Genomic DNA, 22,293 nt, shown 5'->3' on the forward strand with positions numbered 1-22,293 from the left:
TCTCCCTTTCTTTCTCTCTTCCTCTAAGAAAAATTAAAAATAACACTGGGGAACAAATTGTTTTTCATTTTCTGTTGCATGAGGTTTTAGAACTGTTTCTATATATTTCTGTATCGCTGATTCCAAATCTGAAATCTATTTTTTTGGTGCATGCTCTAGTTTTTATGCAATTTTTATTTCTTTTTGTTACAGTTAATGGCATGCATTGGTTTTTATTTTATTTATTTATTTATTTATTTATTTTTCATTTTTCATTTTTCTGAAGCTGGAAACAGGGAGAGACAGTCAGACAGACTCCCGCATGTGCCCGACCGGGATCCACCAGGGGCGACGCTCTGCCCACCAGGGGGCGATGCTCTGCCGCGACCAGAGCCACTCTAGCACCTGGGGCAGAGGCCAAGGAGCCATCCCCAGCACCCGGGCCATCCTTGCTCCAATGGAGCCTTGGCTGCGGGAGGGGAAGAGAGAGACAGAGAGGAAGGAGGGGGTGGGAGTAGAGAAGCAAATGGGCACTTCTCCTGTGTGCCCTGGCCGGGAATCGAACCCAGGTCCTCCGCACGCTAGGCCGACGCTCTACCGCTGAGCCAACCGGCCAGGGCGCATTGGTTTTTAAATTGGAGTTAAAGGGCAACAACTCTTGGATTGAACATAACCATGAGGCAATTAATGTTTTACAAACATCACTTTTACATAATTGTAGTTAAATGTAATTTAAAGTTTCCCCAGATGGAATTGAGTTTACCCAGCTGGGGCACGTGGTATGAAGAGCATAACTGGATCATTTGTGTAGATATTAAAATGGTAAATTTCTTTCTAGGACAACAGAGAGGTTTCACAAAGTATCCTTGCTTTCTGTGTTTGTGGGACAGCTGAGCTTGGGAGAAACACTGTTTATTTTAAATGTAAAAAATTATTATCTGAGCCCTGGCCGGTTGGCTCAGCGGTAGAGCATCGGCCTAGCATGCGGAGGACCTGGATTTGATTCCCGGCCAGGGCACACAGGACAAGTGCCCATTTGCTTCTCCACCCCTCCGCCGCGCTTTCCCTCTCTGTCTCTCTCTTCCCCTCCCGCAGCCAAGGCTCCATTGGAGCAAAGATGGCCCGGGTGCTGGGATGGCTCTGTGGCCTCTGCCCCAGGCGCTAGAGTGGCTCTGGTCGCAACATGGCGTCGCCCAGGATGGGCAGAGCATCGCCCCCTGGTGGGCAGAGCGTCGCCCCTGGTGGGCGTGCTGGGTGGATCCCAGTCGGGCGCATGCGGGAATCTGTCTGACTGTCTCTCCCTGTTTCCAGCTTCAGAAAAATGAAAAAAATAAATTATTATCTGATAAAAACACCCTCTTATTTTGTTTTAAGATTGAATCATGGCTTCTTCGAGTAGGTGTAAATGTAAGAATAGTCCTGACACCTTCTGTTATATATGTAGCTGTTATACACTTTAATGTCAAAGGTGCAATATTTCATCATTTGTAACATGTGTATATATTGCCTATTTTCAAGTTCCTCTTGGCGATCAAGACAAGAATTGGGCTCCTCATATTGTATGTCATAATTTTGAGGAAATGCTTCGTGACTGGACAAAAGGAAAACACAAAGGAGTCAAATTTCCAAGCCAGTGAGGTGAGTAGCGAGTGTCATGACATTCTCAACAGTGGCAAAGAAACCCCAACTTCCCCCAGGTGCTGAAGCCAAATCCAAGTCATAGAACTAGTGTGTCCCCTCCATTCTCCTGCCTTCCCTCATTGTGTCCCCTCCACTCTCTAGCCTTCCTTATTCCCAAGGGTCAGTGTGATTCGCACCCAGGCATTTTGGTAAACAAAGCCTTTCACTTAGAAACCATCTGGCTCATCCTTTCTCATTTTACTGATGGAGAAACTGAGACCCAGAGGAGGCTCTGACTTAATGACAGCTATTTGGTGACCTTCAGAATTGGAAAACAAAAATAGGACCTTTTTCTCCCCGTACTTGCCCTTCACGTTTTCTTTGTACCCACAAATGTCCACATCTGTACTGCCTGAGCTTCTGTGCTGTATAAAGAAAGGTCCTAGTCGCCTATCCCTTGGTAGAGGGAGGGAAACAAAGGCCTTTCCCCACTGGAGTGCCTGGAATTACTTGAACAGGCTGGAAGGGGGGACTTGGCCCAACCTCAGAGCACCACCTGGTGGCAGGTACATGTACAAACAAAAACATGTGTTGGCTTTATGGGGATAATATATCATATATTTGTTGATAATAACAAGACAATCCAGCTTGCAAAGAGCACTTGCTGTGTGTCGGTCTCTGTGGTAGCAGCTAATGACATAGACTCTGAAATATGGCTGCCTGGGTCCCCATCCAGCCCCATCACACATGACCTCAGCGACCTTGGACAAACTACCAAGATTTCTGTGTCTCTGTGTTCTCATCTACAAGCAAGTGGTTTAGTGTATATAAAGCACTTGGAAAAGTGCCTAGCACATAGTAACAACTCTATAAGGATTATTTATCATATTTTATTTGTTTCTTCCAATTGTCCTGTGAAGTAAGTACTATTATCATCACCATCTTCCGGAAGAGAAAAGTAAGGTTACACTTTTAATTAGTGGTAGAGTGGGGACTCTAACCCAGGTGGCTAAATGGCAAGGCCTTGGGGCTCTTAAGAGCAAAATACAGAGGGTGTCCAGGTGGTGGGGGAAGGTGGGAGCAGGTGGACACAGTGGTTGACCACAGGGCTGGAGGCAGCCTCTGTTTGTCTGCTCTCCTCTCCCATCAGCCTGTCAGCCTCCCGCAGGTACTACTTTGAGGTGCTGCACAAGCAGAACGACGAGGGCACCGATCACGTGGAAGTCACGGTGAGTGTGTAGCTGTTCCTGCCTCTCCGAGCTCAGCTCGTAGCCACTCTCCTCTTCCCTCAAGGGAAGACCCTTGAACCTTTTTCGAGATCTAGCCACTTCCAACCTTCTGTGTCCACCCTCTCTCCTCTTCCAGTGGCGATGGAATGACCCTGAAGCCAAGTTCACCATCAGTGACTCCCCTTCCCTGTCCCTCTTCACCAGTGAGTAGGCTCCACCCCTCATCTGAGGTGGAGATGAGGTGGTGCCCACTGGAGAAGCCGAGCTCCGGGGGAATTGGGCCAGGGAAGGGTGGGAGGTTGAGACTAAAGCTCCAGGACATGGGTGTGAAGGGACAGGCACAGAAGGGACCCTCAGGTCAGAGATCCTCAACCTTCAGAGGTCAGGGACCCCTTGGCAACCTGATGGAAGCTCTTGGTGTCCTCACCTCAGAAAAATTTTCTTGTGCACCACACACAATGTTTTGCATATAATTTTAAGGGGATCTAGAGACCACAGGGTTCACTCCAGATGAAAAACCTGAATGAGGCCCATCTCCTGTTTGGCAAATGAGGCAACTGGGGTTCTTTCCAAGCCATGGCAGGGAAGAGGAAGCTTCCTCAACTGCTTTTAATTTGCAGTAAATGAATTCTTCCATTATACTATTTATTGCTGATGATTTTCTTGGCAAGACTCTTATCTGGAGGTCCCATTAAGAAACTGCCACATAGCAGGTGGGACCCTGAGGGGCCTGGGTGTGGGAAGAGCAGACAGGGCTAGAACCCTAAGGGAGAAAAGGAAAGACAGGCGCTGGGAGGGACTGGGAAGGCTGCAGAAGTGTGTGAGAGAGACGGGCAGGAGGGAGAGAAAAGGGAAGGCTAGGGTGCACGGGAGCGGGTGTCAATGTGGAATGGGCATCGTGAGTGGGAGGAGGCTGCCAGTGACCTAAGCAAAGAGGCCACAAGGTCAAGGCAGAAGGGGCAGATTGTGAGTTGTTGGGTTGCTGCAAGAGAAAGAGGGGAGAGGAGATGACGTCAGAGTAATGGCGGGGTAGGAAGTGATACCGATAAATCTCCCCCAAAACTCAACAAGATCTTCAACCAGAAACAGAAAAACCTATACTTGGAGCCTCCAGATGCTTTGCAATACACCCAAAGGTATGGTCGAGTGAAAAATTGGCTAAATATATAACCAAACCCCGAAGGAAATAGGGAGTAAGAAATGCTCCGCCTTCCTCACTAACCTAAGCAGGGAGGCTTTCTCTGGTAACTGTGAATATAGAAACTGAGGCGGGCAAAGGGGGTGAATAGATCCAGGCCACGGCACAATCGGCCGAACCAGGCTGTGGCACGGAGATCCAAGCCGAGGAAAAACTGATCCTGTGGCAACCCGGGCAATACAAGCTAACACTCGCGCCAAACCCAAACAAAGAAAGACAAGCGGGGTGGCCATTTTACCCGGTCTCCTGGTCGGCGTGCATGCAGTTAGTGGGCGAGAGATTTCTTCCTAGGCCCCGAGAGTGGGTGCCCGTGTTGCCCCACGGAGAGGCAGGGTCAGAGGCCTTTCTGTGGGCCGAGGGCAGAATCTCTGGGCAGCCCCAGTGCCCTGGGAAAGCCACGCACGGGAGGGAGTGAGAACTAATTCCAACGGTGGAGATTTTCTGTGCCGGAGGGGGTTTCACTCAGAGGGAAACATGGCCGGCCTCATATTTTGGTCTGCGCGCGCAGATAGTGAATGAGAGATTCCTCCGAGTGCCTTGGCAGTGCGCGCCCGTGTTATTGCACAGAGGGGCAGAGTCAGGGGCCTTTGTGTGGGCCAAAGCGAAATCTCGGGCTGCCCCAGCGCCTTGCAAAAGCCGCGCACGGGGATGGAGCGAGACTCAATTCCAACGCTGCAACTTTTCCCTGCGGTTGGGGGTTTCACTCAGAGCGTGAGACTGCTGGCCGGATATCCTGGTCTGCGCACGCAGAGAGTAAGTGAGAGTTTCCTCCAAGCGCCCCGGAAGTGGGTGCCCGCCTGTGTTACCGAACAGAGTGGCAGAGCCAGAGGTCTTTGAGAGGGCGGAAAGCCCACCTGATTATGCTAGCAGCTCTGACTGACTGAGCCTTACCCAGAGCCCTGTGCTGAGTGGAAATAGAGTGGGGAGTTGCCAGCTCTTTGAGCCTCTTACTATCCAGGCAGAGGCAGCAGCAACCCCATAGCTGGATTATCAGGCTACTAATTGAGGAAGGAAAGACTAGGAGAAAGGCTCCAGGAACACGGACTCTCTCACTGTCGGAGCCTATAAATGCTAATGAGCCTCGACTGCCAACGAGACTAAAGCACAATACATGACATTGCCATAGAGACTTATCAACTGCAAACCTCTACCTGAGCGTGCCAAAGGGGCAGAACCTGGGGTACAGAGTCACCGACCAGGAAGAGGGAGAGAAAAGAAAAAGCAAGAAGATAACCTCTCAAAATCAAGAATAATCTGCAGACTTTATAACCTATCCCATTTTATTATATTTGTTCGTTTGTTTCTCTTATCTTCATTCTTGATACTTTTTTTCCTCCTCCAATTTGGCCGATTAACTCTCTGCCGGTCTTACTCTCTCCTCTCCTTGAACTACACTACCCATAAGTTACATCTCCCATTATCTTTTCTCTTCTCTTCCTTTCTCTCTTTGAGGGTTGCACTCCAAAACCCTTAACTCTCTCTCTCTCTCTCTCCTTTCTTTTTTCTTCTTTTAGTGGTTCCCTCTTTTTTTCTCTCTCTCTCTTTCTTTTCTCCCTCTATATTAGTTTCTTCCTTTCTCCTTTACATCTCCTCTCATTCAAACCTCAATAACAAACAAATTATCTTATCTGGGACTCAAACTTATGTTTGTGGCATTTGGGGGGGTTTTTACTTCACCTTTTTAACTCACTAGCAGTGCTCCCATCCCTGGCTCTCCATATTATCTAGTTCTTGTTCCACTAAATACAATAGTAATTTTTTAATTTGTCCCCCCATTTTTCCGTTTTCCTCTTATTCCTCTCATCATAACTCTTAGACAACCAACACCTAAAAGCAAATCATTTCATTCTTGACCCAAATTTTTTCCTTATTTGCTTTTTGTGGGTCCATACCCACCCCCTTTTTTTTTGCCCCTTTATTACTTTTCCCCAATTCAGGCCCTCCATCACAGGCATTGTTTGTTATAATTCACAGTTCACCACAAGATTTTCTCAAGAAAGAGGGGAGAGGAGAGGAGAGGAAAAAAGGAGGGGGGGAATAATTAACTTTTTTTTAAATTTTTATTTTATTTTATTTTTCTTTATTTCATTATTAATTTTTTTTAAAAAAAACAACTCTTCGATTTTTTATTTTTTTATTATTTTTTTATTTTTTTTAACTTTTTATTCTTTATTAAATCTCATTAATACTATCAAGAAAACCACCCTCAGATGCCATTAAGGAAGAGAAAATCAAATATCATGGATACAAAAGAAAAAGAGGTAACACAGCTAGATGAGGAAAAAATCTATGGAAAAAAAATTTAATATATTGGAAACCTTGGAGCTAAATGACAGAGAATTCAAGATAGAAATCCTAAAAATCCTCTGAGATATACAAGAAAACACAGAAAGGCAATTTAGGGAGCTCAGAAAACAACTCAATGAACACAAAGAATATATGTCCAAGGAAATTGAAACTATAAAAACAAATCAAACAGAGATGAAAAACTCAGTTCACGAGCTGAAAAACGAAATAACAAGCTTAGCTAATAGAACAGGTCAGATAGAAGAGAGGATTAGTGAAATAGAAGACAAGCAACTTGAGGCACAACAGAGAGAAGAAGAAAGAGACTCAAAAATAAAAAAAAATGAGATAGCCCTACAAGAATTATCTGACTCCATCAAAAAGAATAACATAAGAATAATAGGTATATCAGAGGGAGAAGAGAGAGAAAATGGAATGGAGAACATACTCAAACAAATAATAGATGAGAACTTCCCAAGCCTGTGGAAAGAACTAAAGCCTCAAGTTCAACAAGCAAACAGAACTCCGAGTTTTCTTAACCCCAACAAACCTACTCCAAGGCATATCATAATGAAATTGACACAAACCAACAGCAAAGAAAAAATTCTCAAGGCAGCCAGGGAAAAGAAGAATACAACATATAAAGGAAGGCCCATTAGATTATCATCAGATTTCTCTGCAGAAACTCTACAAGCTAGAAGAGAGTGGACCCCAATATTTAAAGTCCTGAAAGAGAGGAACTTTCAGCCACGAATACTATACCCATCAAAGCTATCCTTCAAATATGAAGGAGAGACAGATTTATGGATGACGTCAGAGTAATGGTGGGGTAGGAAGCGATACCGATAAATCTCCCCCAAAACTCAACAAGATCTTCAACCAGAAACAGAAAAACCTATACTTGGAGCCTCCAGATGCTTCGCAATACACCCAAAGGTATGATTGAGTGAAAAATTGGCTAAATATATAACCAAACCCCGAAGGAAATAGGGAGTAAGAAATGCTCCTCCTTCCTCACTAACCTAAACAGGGCGGCTTTCTCTGGTAACTGTGAATATAGAAACTGAGGCGGGCAAAGGGGGTGAATAGATCCAGGCCACGGCACAAACGGCTGAACCAGGCTGTGGCACGGAGATCCAAGCCGAGGAAAAACTGATCCTGTGGCAACCCGGGCAATACAAGCTAACACTTGCGCCAAACCCAAAGAAAGAAAAGCAGAGCGGCCATTTTACCCGGTCTCCTGGTCAGTGCGCAGTTAGTGGGCGAGAATTTCTTCCTGGGAAAGCCACGCACGGGAGGGAGTGAGAACTAATTCCAACGGTGGAGATTTTCCGTGCTGGAGGGTGTTTCACTCAGAGGGAACCGCGGCCGGCCTCATATCCTGGTTTGCGCACGCAGATAAGGAGTGAGTGATTCCTCCGAGTGCCTCGGCAGTAGGCGCCCGTGTTATCGCACAGAGGGGCAGAGTCAGGGGCCTTTTTGTGGGCCAAAGCGGAATCTCGAGCCGCCCCAGCGCCTTGCAAAAGCCGCGCACGGGGACGGAGCGAGACTCAATTCCAATGGTGGAGATTTTCCGTGCTGGAGGGTGTTTCACTCAGAGGGAACCGCGGACGGCCTCATATCCTGGTTTGCGCACGCAGATAAGGAGTGAGCGATTCCTCCGAGTGCCTCGGCAGTGCACGCCCGTGTTATCGCACAGAGGGGCAGAGTCAGGGGCCTTTGTGTGGGCCAAAGCGGAGTCTCGAGCTGCCCCAGCGCCTTGCAAAAGCCGTGCACGGGGACGGAGTGAGACTCAATTCCAATGCTACAACTTTTCCCTGCGGTTGGGGGTTTCACTCAGAGCGTGAGACTGCTGGCCAGATATCCTGGTCGCAGACAGTGAGTGAGAGTTTCCTCCAAGCGCCCCGGAAGTGGGCGCCCGCTTGTGTTACCGGACAGAGTGGCAGAGCCAGAGGTCTTTGAGTGGGCGGAAAGCCCGCCTGATTATGCTAGCAGCTCTGACTGACTGAGCCTTACCCAGAGCCCTGTGCTGAGTGGAAATAGAGTGGGGAGTTGCCAGCTCTTTGAGCCTCTTACTATCCAGGCAGAGGCAGCAGCAACCCCATAGCTGGATTATCAGGCTACTAATTAAGGAAGGAAAGACTAGGAGAAAGGCTCCAGGAACACGGACTCTCTCACTTTCGGAGCCTATAAATGCTATTGAGCTTCGACTGCCAACGAGACTAAAGCACAATACATGACATTGCCATAGAGACTTATCAACTGCAAACCTCTACCTGAGCGTGCCAAAGGGGCAGAACCTGGGGTACAGAGTCACCGACCAGGAAGAGGGAGAGAAAAGAAAAAGCAAGAAGATAACCTCTCAAAATCAAGAATAATCTGCAGACTTTATAACCTATCCCATTTTATTATATTTGTTCGTTTGTTTCTCTTATCTTCATTCTTGATACTTTTTTTGCCTCCTCCAATTTGGCCGATTAACTCTCTGCCGGTCTTACTCTCTCCTCTCCTTGAACTACACTACCCATAAGTGTTACATCTCCCATTATCTTTTCTCTTCTCTTCCTTTCTCTCTATGAGGGTTGCACTCCAAAACCCTTAACTCTCTCTCTCTCTCTCCTTTCTTTTTTCTTCTTTTAGTGGTTACCTCTTCTATTCTCTCTCTCTCTTTCTTTTCTCCCTCTATATTAGTTTCTTCCTTTCTCCTTTACATCTACTCTCATTCAAACCTCAATAACAAACAAATTATCTTATCTGGGACTCAAACCTATGTTTGTGGCATTTTGGGGGGTTTTTACTTCACCTTTTTAACTCACTAGCAGTGCTCTCATCCCTGGCTCTCCATATTATCTAGTTCTTGTTCCACTAAATACAATAGTAATTTTTTAATTTGTCCCCCCATTTTTCCGTTTTCCTCTTATTCCTCTCATCATAACTCTTAGACAACCAACACCTAAAAGCAAATCATTTCATTCTTGACACAAATTTTTTCCTTATTTGCTTTTTGTGGGTCCATACACTCTTTTTTCTTCTATTTTCTTTCCTTTTTTTTATTTTTTATTTTATTTATTTTTTTGCACCTTTGTTACTTTTCCCCAATTCAGGCCCTCCATCACAGGCATTGTTTGTTATAATTCACAGTCCACCACAAGATTTTCTCAAAAAAGAGGGAAGAGGAGAGGAGAGGAAAAAAGGAGGGGGGGAATAATTTCTTTTTTTTTAATTTTTATTTTATTTTTCTTTATTTCATTATTAATTTTTTTTAAAAAAAAAACAACTCTTTTTGATTTTTTTTTATTTTTATTTTTTTTAACTTTTTATTCTTTATTAAATCTCATTAATACTATCAAGAAAACCACCCTCAGATGCCGTTAAGGAAGAGAAAATCGAATATCATGGATACAAAAGAAAGAGAGGTAACACAGCTAGATGAGGAAAAATTTATGGAGAAAAAATTTAATATATTGGAAACCTTGGAGCTAAATGACAGAGAATTCAAGATAGAAATACTAAAAATCCTCCGAGATATACAAGAAAACACAGAAAGGCAATTTAGGGAGCTCAGAAAACAACTCAATGAACACAAAGAATATATGTCCAAGGAAATTGAAACTATAAAAACAAATCAAACAGAGATGAAAAACTCAGTTCACGAGCTGAAAAACGAAATAACAAGCTTAGCTAATAGAACAGGTCAGATAGAAGAGAGGATTAGTGAAATAGAAGACAAGCAACTTGAGGCACAACAGAGAGAAGAAGAAAGAGACTCAAAAATAAAAAAAAATGAGATAGCCCTACAAGAATTATCTGACTCCATCAAAAAGAATAACATAAGAATAATAGGTATATCAGAGGGAGAAGAGAGAGAAAATGGAATGGAGAACATACTCAAACAAATAATAGATGAGAACTTCCCAAGCCTGTGGAAAGAACTAAAGCCTCAAGTTCAAGAAGCAAACAGAACTCCGAGTTTTCTTAACCCCAACAAACCTACTCCAAGGCATATCATAATGAAATTGACACAAACAAACAGCAAAGAAAAAATTCTCAAGGCAGCCAGAGAAAAGAAGAATACAACATATAAAGGAAGGCCCATTAGATTATCATCAGATTTCTCAGCAGAAACTCTACAAGCTAGAAGAGAGTGGACCCCAATATTTAAAGTCCTGAAAGAGAGGAACTTTCAGCCACGAATACTATACCCATCAAAGCTATCCTTCAAATACGAAGGAGAAATAAAAACATTCACAGATACAGAAAAGATGAGGGAATTTATCATCAGAAAACCCCCACTCCAGGAATTACTAAAGGGGGTTCTCCAATCAGATACAAAGAACAAAAAAAAGCAGAGCCACAAGTAAAAGCTCCAAGAAGAACACAATAAAACCAAATTTAAACTGTGACAACAACAAAAAGAAAGAGGGGGAGAAGATGGAGATTAACAGTAGCAAAGGACGATGGAGTGCAAAAGTACTCACAAAATAGTTTGCTACAATGAACAGGGTAGGGACCCTTTTCATTACTCAAAGGTAACCACCATGGAAAAAAGCACCACAGAAGCACATGAGATAAAAGAGATAGCAACAGAGGAAAGATGTATGGATACAACCAAATAAAAAGAAAAGATAGAAAAACGAAAGAGAAGGATCAAACAAGACACAAAACTAACAGAAAGCAAGATATAAAATGGCAATAGGGAACTCACAAGTATCAATAATTACACTAAATGTAAACGGATTAAACTCACCAATAAAAAGGCACAGAGTAGCAGAATGGATTAAAAAAGAAAATCCAACTGTATGCTGCCTACAGGAAATTCATCTAAGTAACAAGGATAAAAACAAATTCAAAGTGAAAGGCTGGAAAACAATACTCCAAGCAAATAACATCCAAAAAAAGCAGGTGTAGCAATACTCATATCGGATAATTCTGACTACAAGACAAGAAAAGTACTCAGAGCAAAAATGGCCATTTCATAATGGCTAAGGGGACACTGAATCAAGAAGACATAACAATTCTTAATATATATGCACCAAACCAAGGAGCACCAAAATATATAATACAGCTACTTATTGATCTTAAAACAAAAACTGACAAAAATACAATCATACTTGGAGACCTCAATACACCGCTGACGGCTCTAGATCGGTCATCCAAACAGAGAATCAACAAAGACATAGTGGCCTTAAACAAAACACTAGAGCACCTGGATATGATAGACATCTACAGGACATTTCATCCCGTAGTGACTGAGTATACATTTTTCTTCAGTGTACATGGATCATTCTCAAGAATTGACCATATGTTGGGCCACAAAAACAACATCAGCAAATTCAGAAAAATTGAAGTTGTACCAAGCATATTTTCTGATCATAAAGCCTTGAAACTAGAATTCAACTGCAAAAAAGAGGAAAAAAATCCCACAAAAATGTGGAAACTAAACAACATACTTTTAAAAAATGAATGGGTCAAAGAAGAAATAAGTGCAGAGATCAAAAGATATATACAGACTAATGAAAATGACAATATGACATATCAGAATCTATGGGATGCAGCAAAAGCAGTGATAAGAGGGAAGTTCATATCGCTTCAGGCATATATGAACAAACAAGAGAGAGCCCAAGTGAACCACTTAACTTCTCACCTTAAGGAACTAGAAAAAGAAGAACAAAGACAACCCAAAACCAGCCGAAGAAAGGAGATAATAAAAATCAGAGCAGAAATAAATGAATTAGAGAACAGAAAAACTATAGAAAAAATTAATAGAACAAGGAGCTGGTTCTTTGAAAAGATCAACAAAATTGACAAACCCTTGGCAAGACTTACCAAGGAAAAAAGAGAAAGAACTCATATAAACAAAATCCAAAATGAAAGAGGAGAAATCACCACGGACACCGTAGATATACAAAGAATTATTGTAGAATACTATGAAAAACTTTATGCCACTAAATTCAACAACCTAGAAGAAATGGATAAATTCCTAGAACAATACAACCTTCCTAGACTGAGTCAAGAAGAAGCAGAAAGCCTAAACAGACCTATCAGTAGAGAAGAAATAGAAAAAAACATTAAAAACCTCCCCAAAAATAAAAGTCCAGGCCCTGACGGCTATACCAGCGAATTTTATCAAACATTCAAAGAAGACTTGGTTCCTATTCTACTCAAAGTCTTCCAAAAAATTGAAGAAGAAGCAATACTTCCAAACACATTTTATGAGGCCAACATAACCCTCATACCAAAACCAGGCAAGGATGGCACAAAAAAAAACAACTACAGACCAATATCTCTAATGAATACAGATGCTAAAATACTAAACAAAATACTAGCAAATTGAATACAACAACATATTAAAAAAATAATACATCATGATCAAGTGGGATTCATCCCAGAATCTCAAGGATGGTTCAACATACGCAAAACGGTTAATGTAATACACCATATCAACAAAACAAAGAACAAAAACCACATGATCTTATCAATAGATGCAGAAAAGGCTTTCGATAAAATACAACACAATTTTATGTTTAAGACTCTCAACAAAATGGGTATAGAAGGAAAATATCTCAACATGATAAAGGCCATATATGATAAACCATCAGCTAACATCATATTAAATGGCACTAAACTGAAGGCTTTCCCCCGTAAATCAGGAACAAGACAGGGTTGTCCACTCTCTCCACTCTTATTTAATGTGGTACTAGAGGTTCTAGCCAGAACAATCAGACAAGACAAAGAAATAAAAGGCATCCATATCGGAAAAGAAGAAGTAAAGGTATCACTTTTTGCAGATGATATGATCCTATACATCGAAAACCCCAAAGAATCCACAAAAAGACTACTAGAAACAATAAGCCAATACAGTAAGGTCGCAGGATACAAAATTAACATACAGAAGTCAATAGCCTTTCCATATGCCAACAATGAAACAACTGAGAAGGAACTCAAAAGAATAATCCCCTTCACGATTGCAACAAAAAAAATAAAATACTTAGGAATAAACATAACAAAGAATGTAAAGGACTTATATAATGAAAACTATAAACCATTGTTAAGGGAAATCGAAAAAGATATAATGAGATGGAAGAATATACCTTGTTCTTGGCTAGGAAGAATAAATATAATCAAGATGGCTATATTACCCAAAGCAATATACAAATTTAATGCAATTCCCATCAAACTTCCAATGACATTTTTTAAAGAAATAGAGCAAAAAATCATCAGATTTATATGGAACTATAAAAAACCCCGAATAGCCAAAGCAATCCTAAAGAAAAAGAATGAAGCTGGGGGCATAACAATACCTGACTTCAAACTCTATTATAGGGCCACGACAATCAAAACAGCATGGTATTGGCAGAAAAATAGACACTCAGACCAATGGAACAGAATAGAAAGTCCAGAAATAAAACCACATATATATAGTCAAATAATTTTTGATAAAGGGGCCAACAACACACAATGGAGAAAAGAAAGCCTCTTCAATAAATGGTGCTGGGAAAACTGGAAAGCCACATGCAAAAGAATGAAACTGGACTACAGTTTGTCCCCCTGTACAAAAATTAACTCAAAATGGATCAAAGATCTAAACATAAGACCTGAAACAATTAAGTACATAGAAGAAGACATAGGTACTCAACTCATGGACCTGGGTTTTAAAGAGCATTTTATGAATTTGACTCCACAGGCAAGAGAAGTGAAGGCAAAAATTAATGAATGGGACTACATCAGACTAAGAAGTTTTTGCTCAGCAAGAGAAACTGATAACAAAATAAACAGAAAGCCAACTAAATGGGAAATGATATTTTCAAACAACAGCTCAGATAAGGGCTTAATATCCAAAATATACAAAGAACTCATAAAACTCAACAACAAACAAACAAACAATCCAATAAAAAAATGGGAAGAGGATATGAATAGACACTTCTCCCAGGAAGAAATACAAATGGCCAACAGATATATGAAAAGATGCTCATCTTCTTTAGCTATTAGAGAAATGCAAATTAAAACGGCAATGAGATACCACCTCACACCTGTTCGATTAGCTGTTATTAGCAAGTCAGGTAATAGCAAATGTTGGAGAGGCTGTGGAGAAAAAGTAACCCTCATCCACTGTTGGTGGGAATGTAAAGTAGTACAACCATTATGGAAGAAAGTATGGTGGTTCCTCAAAAAACTGAAAATAGAACTACCTTATGACCCAGCAATTCCTCTACTGGGTATATATCCCCAAAACTCAGAAACATTGATACGTAAAGACACATGCAGCCCCATGTTTATTGCAGCATTGTTCACAGTGGCCAGGACATGGAAACAACCAAAAAGCCCATCAATAGATGACTGGATAAAGAAGATGTGGCACATATACACTATGGAATACTACTCAGCCATAAGAAATGATGACATCGGAACATTTACAGCAAAATGGTGGGATCTTGATAACATGATACGAAGCGAAATAAGTAAATCAGAAAAAAACAGGAACTGTATTATTCCATACGTAGGTGGGACATAATAGTGAAACTAAGAGACATTGATAAGAGTGTGGTGGTTACGGGGGGGAGAGGGAATGGGAGAGGGAAAGAGGGAGGGGGAGGGGCACAGAGAGAACAAGATAGAGGGTGACGGAGGACAATCTGACTTTGGGTGGTGGGTATGCAACATAATTGAACGACAAGAAAACCTGGACTTGTTATCTTTGAATATATGTATCCTGATTTATTGATGTCACCCCATTAAAAAAATAAAATTATTAAAAAAAAAACAAAAACAAAACAACAAATATGAAGGAGAAAGAAAAACATTCACAGATACAGAAAAGATGAGGGAATTTATCATCAGAATACCCCCACTCCAGGAATTACTAAAGGGGGTTCTCCAATCAGATACAAAGAACAAAAAAAAAAAAAAACAGAGCCACAAGTAAAGGCTTCAAGAACACAATAAAACCAAATTTAATCTGTGACAACAACAAAAAGAAAGAGGGGGAGAAGATGGAGATTAACAGTAGCAAAGGACGATGGAGTGCAAAAGTACTCACAAAATAGTTTGCTACAATGAACAGGGTAGGGACCCTTTTCATTACTCAAAGGTAACCACCATGGAAAAAACCACCACAGAAGCACATGAGATAAAAGAGATAGCAACAGAGGAAAGATGTATGGATACAACCAAATAAAAACAAAAGATAGAAAAACGAAAGAGAAGGATCAAACAAGACACAAAACTAACAGAAAGCAAGATATAAAATGGCAATAGGGAACTCACAAGTATCAATAATTACACTAAATGTAAACGGATTAAACTCACTAATAAAAAGGCACAGAGTAGCAGAATGGATTAAAAAAGAAAATCCAACTGTATGCTGCCTACAGGAAACTCATCTAAGTAACAAGGATAAAAACAAATTCAAAGTGAAAGGCTGGAAAACAATACTCCAAGCAAATAACATCCAAAAAAAAGCAGGTGTAGCAATACTCATATCGGATAATGCTGACTACAAGACAGGAAAAGTACTCAGAGACAAAAATGGCCATTTCATAATGGCTAAGGGGACACTGAATCAAGAAGACATAACAATTCTTAATATATATGCACCAAATCAAGGAGCACCAAAATATATTAGACAGCTACTTATTGATCTTAAAACAAAAACTGACAAAAACACAATCATACTTGGAGACCTCAATACACCGCTGACGGCTCTAGATCGGTCATCCAAACAGAGAATCAACAAAGGCATAGTGGCCTTAAACAAAACACTAGAGCACCTGGATATGATAGACATCTATAGGACATTTCATCCCAAAGTGACTGAGTATACATTTTTCTCCAGTGTACATGGATCATTCTCAAGAATTGACCATATGTTGGGCCACAAAAACAACATCAGCAAATTCAGAAAAATTGAAGTTGTACCAAGCATATTTTCTGATCATAAAGACTTGAAACTAGAATTCAACTGCAAAAAAGAGGAAAAAAATCCCACAAAAATGTGGAAACTAAACAACATATTTTAAAAAAATGAATGAATCAAAGAAGAAATAAGTGCAGAGATCAAAAGATATATACAGACTAATGAAAATGACAATACAACATATCAGAATCTATGGGATGCAGCAAAAGCAGTGATAAGAGGGAAGTTCATATCACTTCAAGCATATATGAACAAACAAGAGAGAGCCCAAGTGAACCACTTAACTTCCCACCTTAAGGAACTAGAAAAAGAAGAACAAAGAAAACCCAAAACCAGCCGAAGAAAGGAGATAATAAAAATCAGAGCAGAAATAAATGAATTAGAGAACAGAAAAACTATAGAAAAAATTAATAGCACAAGGAGCTGGTTCTTTGAAAAGATCAACAAAATTGACAAACCCTTGGCAAGACTTACCAAGGAAAAAAGAGAAAGAACTCATATAAACAAAATCCAAAATGAAAGAGGAGAAATCACCACGGACACCGTAGATATACAAAGAATTATTGTAGAATGCTATGAAAAACTTTATGCCACTAAATTCAACAACCTAGAAGAAATGGATAAATTCCTAGAACAATACAACCTTCCTAGACTGAGTCAAGAAGAAGCAGAAAGCCTAAACAGACCTATCAGTAGAGAAGAAATAGAAAAAAACATTAAAAACCTCCCCAAAAATAAAAGTCCAGGCCCTGACGGCTATACCAGCGAATTTTATCAAACATTCAAAGAAGACTTGGTTCCTATTCTACTCAAAGTCTTCCAAAAAATTGAAGAAGAAGCAATACTTCCAAACACATTTTATGAGGCCAACATAACCCTCATACCAAAACCAGGCAAGGATGGCACAAAAAAAAAACAACTACAGACCAATATCTCTAATGAATACAGATGCTAAAATACTAAACAAAATACTAGCAAATCGAATACAACAACATATTAAAAAAATAATACATCATAATCAAGTGGGATTCATCCCAGAATCTCAAGGATGGTTCAACATACGTAAAACGGTTAACGTAATACACCATATCAACAAAACAAAGAACAAAAACCACATGATCTTATCAATAGACACAGAAAAGGCTTTTAATAAAATACAACACAATTTTATGTTTAAGACTCTCAACAAAATGGGTATAGAAGGAAAATATCTCAACATGATAAAGGCCATATATGATAAACCATCAGCTAACATCATATTAAATGGCACTAAACTGAAGGCTTTCCCCCTTAAATCAGGAACAAGACAGGGTTGTCCACTCTCTCCACTCTTATTTAATGTGGTACTAGAGGTTCTAGCCAGAACAATCAGACAAGACAAAGAAATAAAAGGCATCCATATCGGAAAAGAAGAAGTAAAGGTATCACTTTTTGCAGATGATATGATCCTATACATCGAAAACCCCAAAGAATCCACAAAAAGACTACTAGAAACAATAAGCCAATACAGTAAGGTCGCAGAATACAAAATTAACATACAGAAGTCAATAGCCTTTCCATATGCCAACAATGAAACAACTGAGAAGGAACTCAAAAGAATAATCCCCTTCACGATTGCAACAAAAAAAATAAAATACTTAGGAATAAACATAACAAAGAATGTAAAGGACTTATATAATGAGAACTATAAACCATTGTTAAGGGAAATCGAAAAAGATATAATGAGATGGAAGAATATACCTTGTTCTTGGCTAGGAAGAATAAATATAATCAAGATGGCTATATTACCCAAAGCAATATACAAATTTAATGCAATTCCCATCAAACTTCCAATGACGTTTTTTAAAGAAATAGAGCAAAACATCATCAGATTTATATGGAACTATAAAAAATCCCAAAGAGCCACAGCAATCCTAAAGAAAAAGAATGAAGCTGGGGCATTACAATACCTGACTTCAAACTCTATTATAAAGCCACGACAATCAAAACAGCATGGTATTGGCAGAAAAATAGACACTCAGACCAATGGAACAGAATAGAAAGTCCAGAAATAAAACCACATATATATAGTCAAATAATTTTTGATAAAGGGGCCAACAACACACAATGGAGAAAAGAAAGCCTCTTCAATAAATGGTGCTGGGAAAACTGGAAAGCCACATGCAAAAGAATGAAACTGGACTACAGTTTGTCCCCCTGTACAAAAATTAACTCAAAATGGATCAAAGATCTAAACATAAGACCTGAAACAATTAAGTACATAGAAGAAGACATAGGTACTCAACTCATGGACCTGGGTTTTAAAGAGCATTTTATGAATTTGACTCCACAGGCAAGAGAAGTGAAGGCAAAAATTAATGAATGGGACTACATCAGACTAAGAAGTTTTTGCTCAGCAAGAGAAACTGATAGCAAAATAAACAGAAAGCCAACTAAATGGGAAATGATATTTTCAAACAACAGCTCAGATAAGGGCCTAATATCCAAAATATACAAAGAACTCATAAAACTCAACAACAAACAAACAAACAATCCAATAAAAAAATGGGAAGAGGATATGAATAGACACTTCTCCCAGGAAGAAATACAAATGGCCAACAGATATATGAAAAGATGCTCATCTTCTTTAGCTATTAGAGAAATGCAAATTAAAACGGCAATGAGATACCACCTCACACCTGTTAGATTAGCTCTTATTAGCAAGACAGGTAATAGCAAATGTTGGAGAGGCTGTGGAGAAAAAGGAACCCTCATCCACTGTTGGTGGGAATGTAAAGTAGTACAACCATTATTGAAGAAAGTATGGTGGTTCCTCAAAAAACTGAAAATAGAACTACCTTATGACCCAGCAATCCCTCTACTGGGTATATATCCCAAAAACTCAGAAACATTGATACGTAAAGACACATGCAGCCTTATGTTTATTGCAGCATTGTTCACAGTGGCCAGGACATGGAAACAACCAAAAAGCCCATCAATAGATGACTGGATAAAGAAGATGTGGCACATATACACTATGGAATACTACTCAGCCATAAGAAATGATGACATTGGATCATTTACAGCAAAATGGTGGGATCTTGATAACATGATACGAAGCGAAATAAGTAAATCAGAAATAAACAGGAACTGTATTATTCCATACGTAGGTGGGACATAATAGTGAAACTAAGAGACATTGATAAGAGTGTGGTGGTTACGGGGGGGGAGGGGGGAATGGGAGAGGGAAAGAGGGTGGGGAGGGGCACAAAGAAAACAAGATAGAAGGTGACAGAGGACAATCTGACTTTGGGTGGTGGGTATGCAACATAATTGAACGACAAGATAACCTGGACTTGTTATCTTTGAATATATGTATCCTGATTTATTGATGTCACCCCATTAAAAAAATAAAATTATTAAAAAAAAAAAAAAAGAAAGAGGGGATAATTGGAATCCATAGAATTGCTGTGAACTGAGAAGAAAGAGCAAAGTTCAGGTAAGGTAAGATGGACCAGAGGTAACTAGCCTTGTGTGTAGAAGGTGAGCTTTACTTGGGGTGGAAGACAAATGAACCCAGAAGGCAGAGAGCAGAGACAGGCAACCAGCCCTCAGATGAGCAGGGCTGCCGGGCAGGCTATAGGAGGCTGGGGGGCACCCTGTTCATCGTAGGCTTGCTGATTGTGTGTTGGAGAGGCAGCATGACCTGCAGGCCGAGACTAGACTGCCTAGGTTCAAACTTATCAGTTGTGTGATCTTAGGCAAATGACTTAGAGTCTCTTTGCCACAGTTCCTTGTCTGTAAAATAGGAATAATAACAATAGTACATAAGTCATGTAGTGTTATAAAGATTAAATGGGTTATTTGTAAGATGCTTAGAATATGCCTGGCTTATTATTTACTAAGTGCTATATATGTGTTTCTTCAGTAAATTAAACATACTTTTTTTTTTTTTTTTTCTGAAGCTGGAAACAGGGAGAGACAGTCAGACAGACTCCCGCATGCTCCCGACCGACCAGGATCCACCCGGCACGCCCACCAGGGGCGACGCTCCGCCCACTAGGGGGCGGTGCTCTGCCCTTCCAGGGCACCGCTCTGCCGGGACCGAGCCACTCTAGCGCCTGGGGCAGAGGCCAAGGAGCCATCCCCAGCGCCCAGGCCATCTTTGCTCCAATGGAGCCTCAGCTGCAGGAGGGGAAGAGAGAGACAGAGAGGAAGGGTGGGGGGGGGGGGGTGGAGAAGCAAATGGGCGCTTCTCCTATGTGCCCTGGCCGGGAATCGTACCCGAGTCCCCCGCACGCCAGGCCGACGCTCTACCGCTGAGCCAACCGGCCAGGGCCTAAAACATACTTATAATGACAAATTTCCAGCAGATAGCAGTAAAAGATTTTGAGGAAGTTGTGTCCTTTTCCAATTACCACAAAGATTGTGGTGTGTGCTAGTCAAAGGGCCAGTGATAGGGGTCAAAGGGAGACATAGAGCTGAAACCACAAGTTATGGAGAGGCAGGGTTCAAGGGAAGAGGGCAAGCACACCCTGTACTGCCCCTGCGGGCATACAGGTCCCTTGATGGAGCCTCTCCTGGGCCTCTCAGAGAGGCAGGGCCTGGTTCCCAGCTGGCTTGGCTCCAGAGCTCACAGCTGCGCTCTGTTCTCCCCTCCCTGGCCCAGATGAGATGTTCCTAAGGATGGATGAGGTGGGTCACATCCCACAGACAGCAGCCAGCCATACAGGCTCCTTGGACTCTCATCCCCCAGATGAGCAGCCCTCTGCTGACATGCTTCGGCCTGACCCTCGGGACACCCTCTATCGAGGTGAGGCCTCAGCTGCACACTTTTCACCCAGTCTGGGGACAATACCCTGCCAGGTCCATGGGGTGGGTGAAGGAGACTCAGGAGACCTGTAAGTTCTAGCACAGTGTCCCAAACCCAAAGATTGTAGCGTAAAATATAACATGCCTACAGAAAAGTACAAAAATATATATGTACAACCTTACTATATATAAATCATTATAAAGCAAACATTTGTGTAACTACCACCCAGGACTAGAAAGAGAACTAGAACCCAGAATTGCCCTGTGTGTCCCTCTGCAAGCACAGATACATAGTTTCTTAGTGGATTCTGGCTTGTCATCCAGTGCAAGAAATATGTTCCCACTATGGTGTTAGAGTCTTAAACTTTTGGGAACGTGTACATTTTAGAAGATGACAAAGTCGAGTCCTGCATTCCCTACCCCACTTCTTGAAGGAAATTCGATTATTGAACTGCACTAGGGTGAGGCTTAGTGGCTTCTTGGAAGTCTCTAAACCCCTGTACTGTGCCCGAACTAGGGACTGTTTGAGTTCTCTGCCACCAAGGTGCTCTATGACTGCCCCTGCCCCAGAAGGGTGGAGCCAGCCTTGGTCTGACAGCCACAGCCAATGGCCATGGACTTGACCACATTCGAGCTGCCTCGAGTGAATACAGAATGGTGCCTGCTCGGCCCTGGCCGGTTGGCTCAGCGGTAGAGCGTTGGCCTGGCGTGCGGGGGACCCGGGTTCGATTCCCTGCCAGGGCACATAGGAGAAGTGCCCATTTGCTTCTCTACTCCCACCCCCTCCTTCCTCTCTGTCTCTCTCTTCCCCTCCCGCAGCCAAGGCTCCATTGGAGCAAGGATGGCCCGGGCGCTGGGGATGGCTCTTTGGCCTCTGCCCCAGGTGCTAGAGTGGCTCTGGTCACGGCAGAGCGACGCCCCGGAGGGGCAGAGCATCGCCCCCTGGTGGGCAGAGCGTCGCCCCTGGTGGGCGTGCCGGGTGGATCCCGGTCGGGCGCATGCGGGAGTCTGTCTGACTGTCTCTCCCCGTTTCCAGCTTCAGAAAAATACAAAAAAAAAAAAAAAAAAAAAAAAGAATGGTGCCTGCTCAGGGCAGAGGGCTTCAGCCCTGACTCTGCAGCCAGGAGCCTTGTGGCTCTAAGCTAGCCCCAGTTCTAGGCTCCCACCCCACCCTCCTTCCTCTTCCCTTACTGTCTGTCCTCAGTGCCTCTGATCTCCAAGTCCCATCTCCGCCATGTTCTGCCTGATTGTCCCCTACAAGCCCAGTTACCTGGTGG

At 41.8% G+C, this 22,293-nt stretch overlaps 1 long non-coding RNA gene across 1 annotated transcript; it reads left to right on the forward strand.

The window, feature by feature from the left end:
• Window positions 1–2,963: 2,963 nt before the first annotated feature.
• Window positions 2,964–22,269, forward strand: LOC136323007 (uncharacterized). Its single transcript, XR_010728899.1, has 3 exons — window positions 2,964–3,031; window positions 20,874–21,017; window positions 22,221–22,269. It is a non-coding gene; the product is annotated as an uncharacterized lncRNA (long non-coding RNA).
• The last annotated feature ends 24 nt before the right edge of the window (window positions 22,270–22,293 follow it).

Source organism: Saccopteryx bilineata, chromosome 2, assembly GCF_036850765.1.
Source record: "Saccopteryx bilineata isolate mSacBil1 chromosome 2, mSacBil1_pri_phased_curated, whole genome shotgun sequence".
NCBI lineage: Eukaryota > Metazoa > Chordata > Mammalia > Chiroptera > Emballonuridae > Saccopteryx > Saccopteryx bilineata.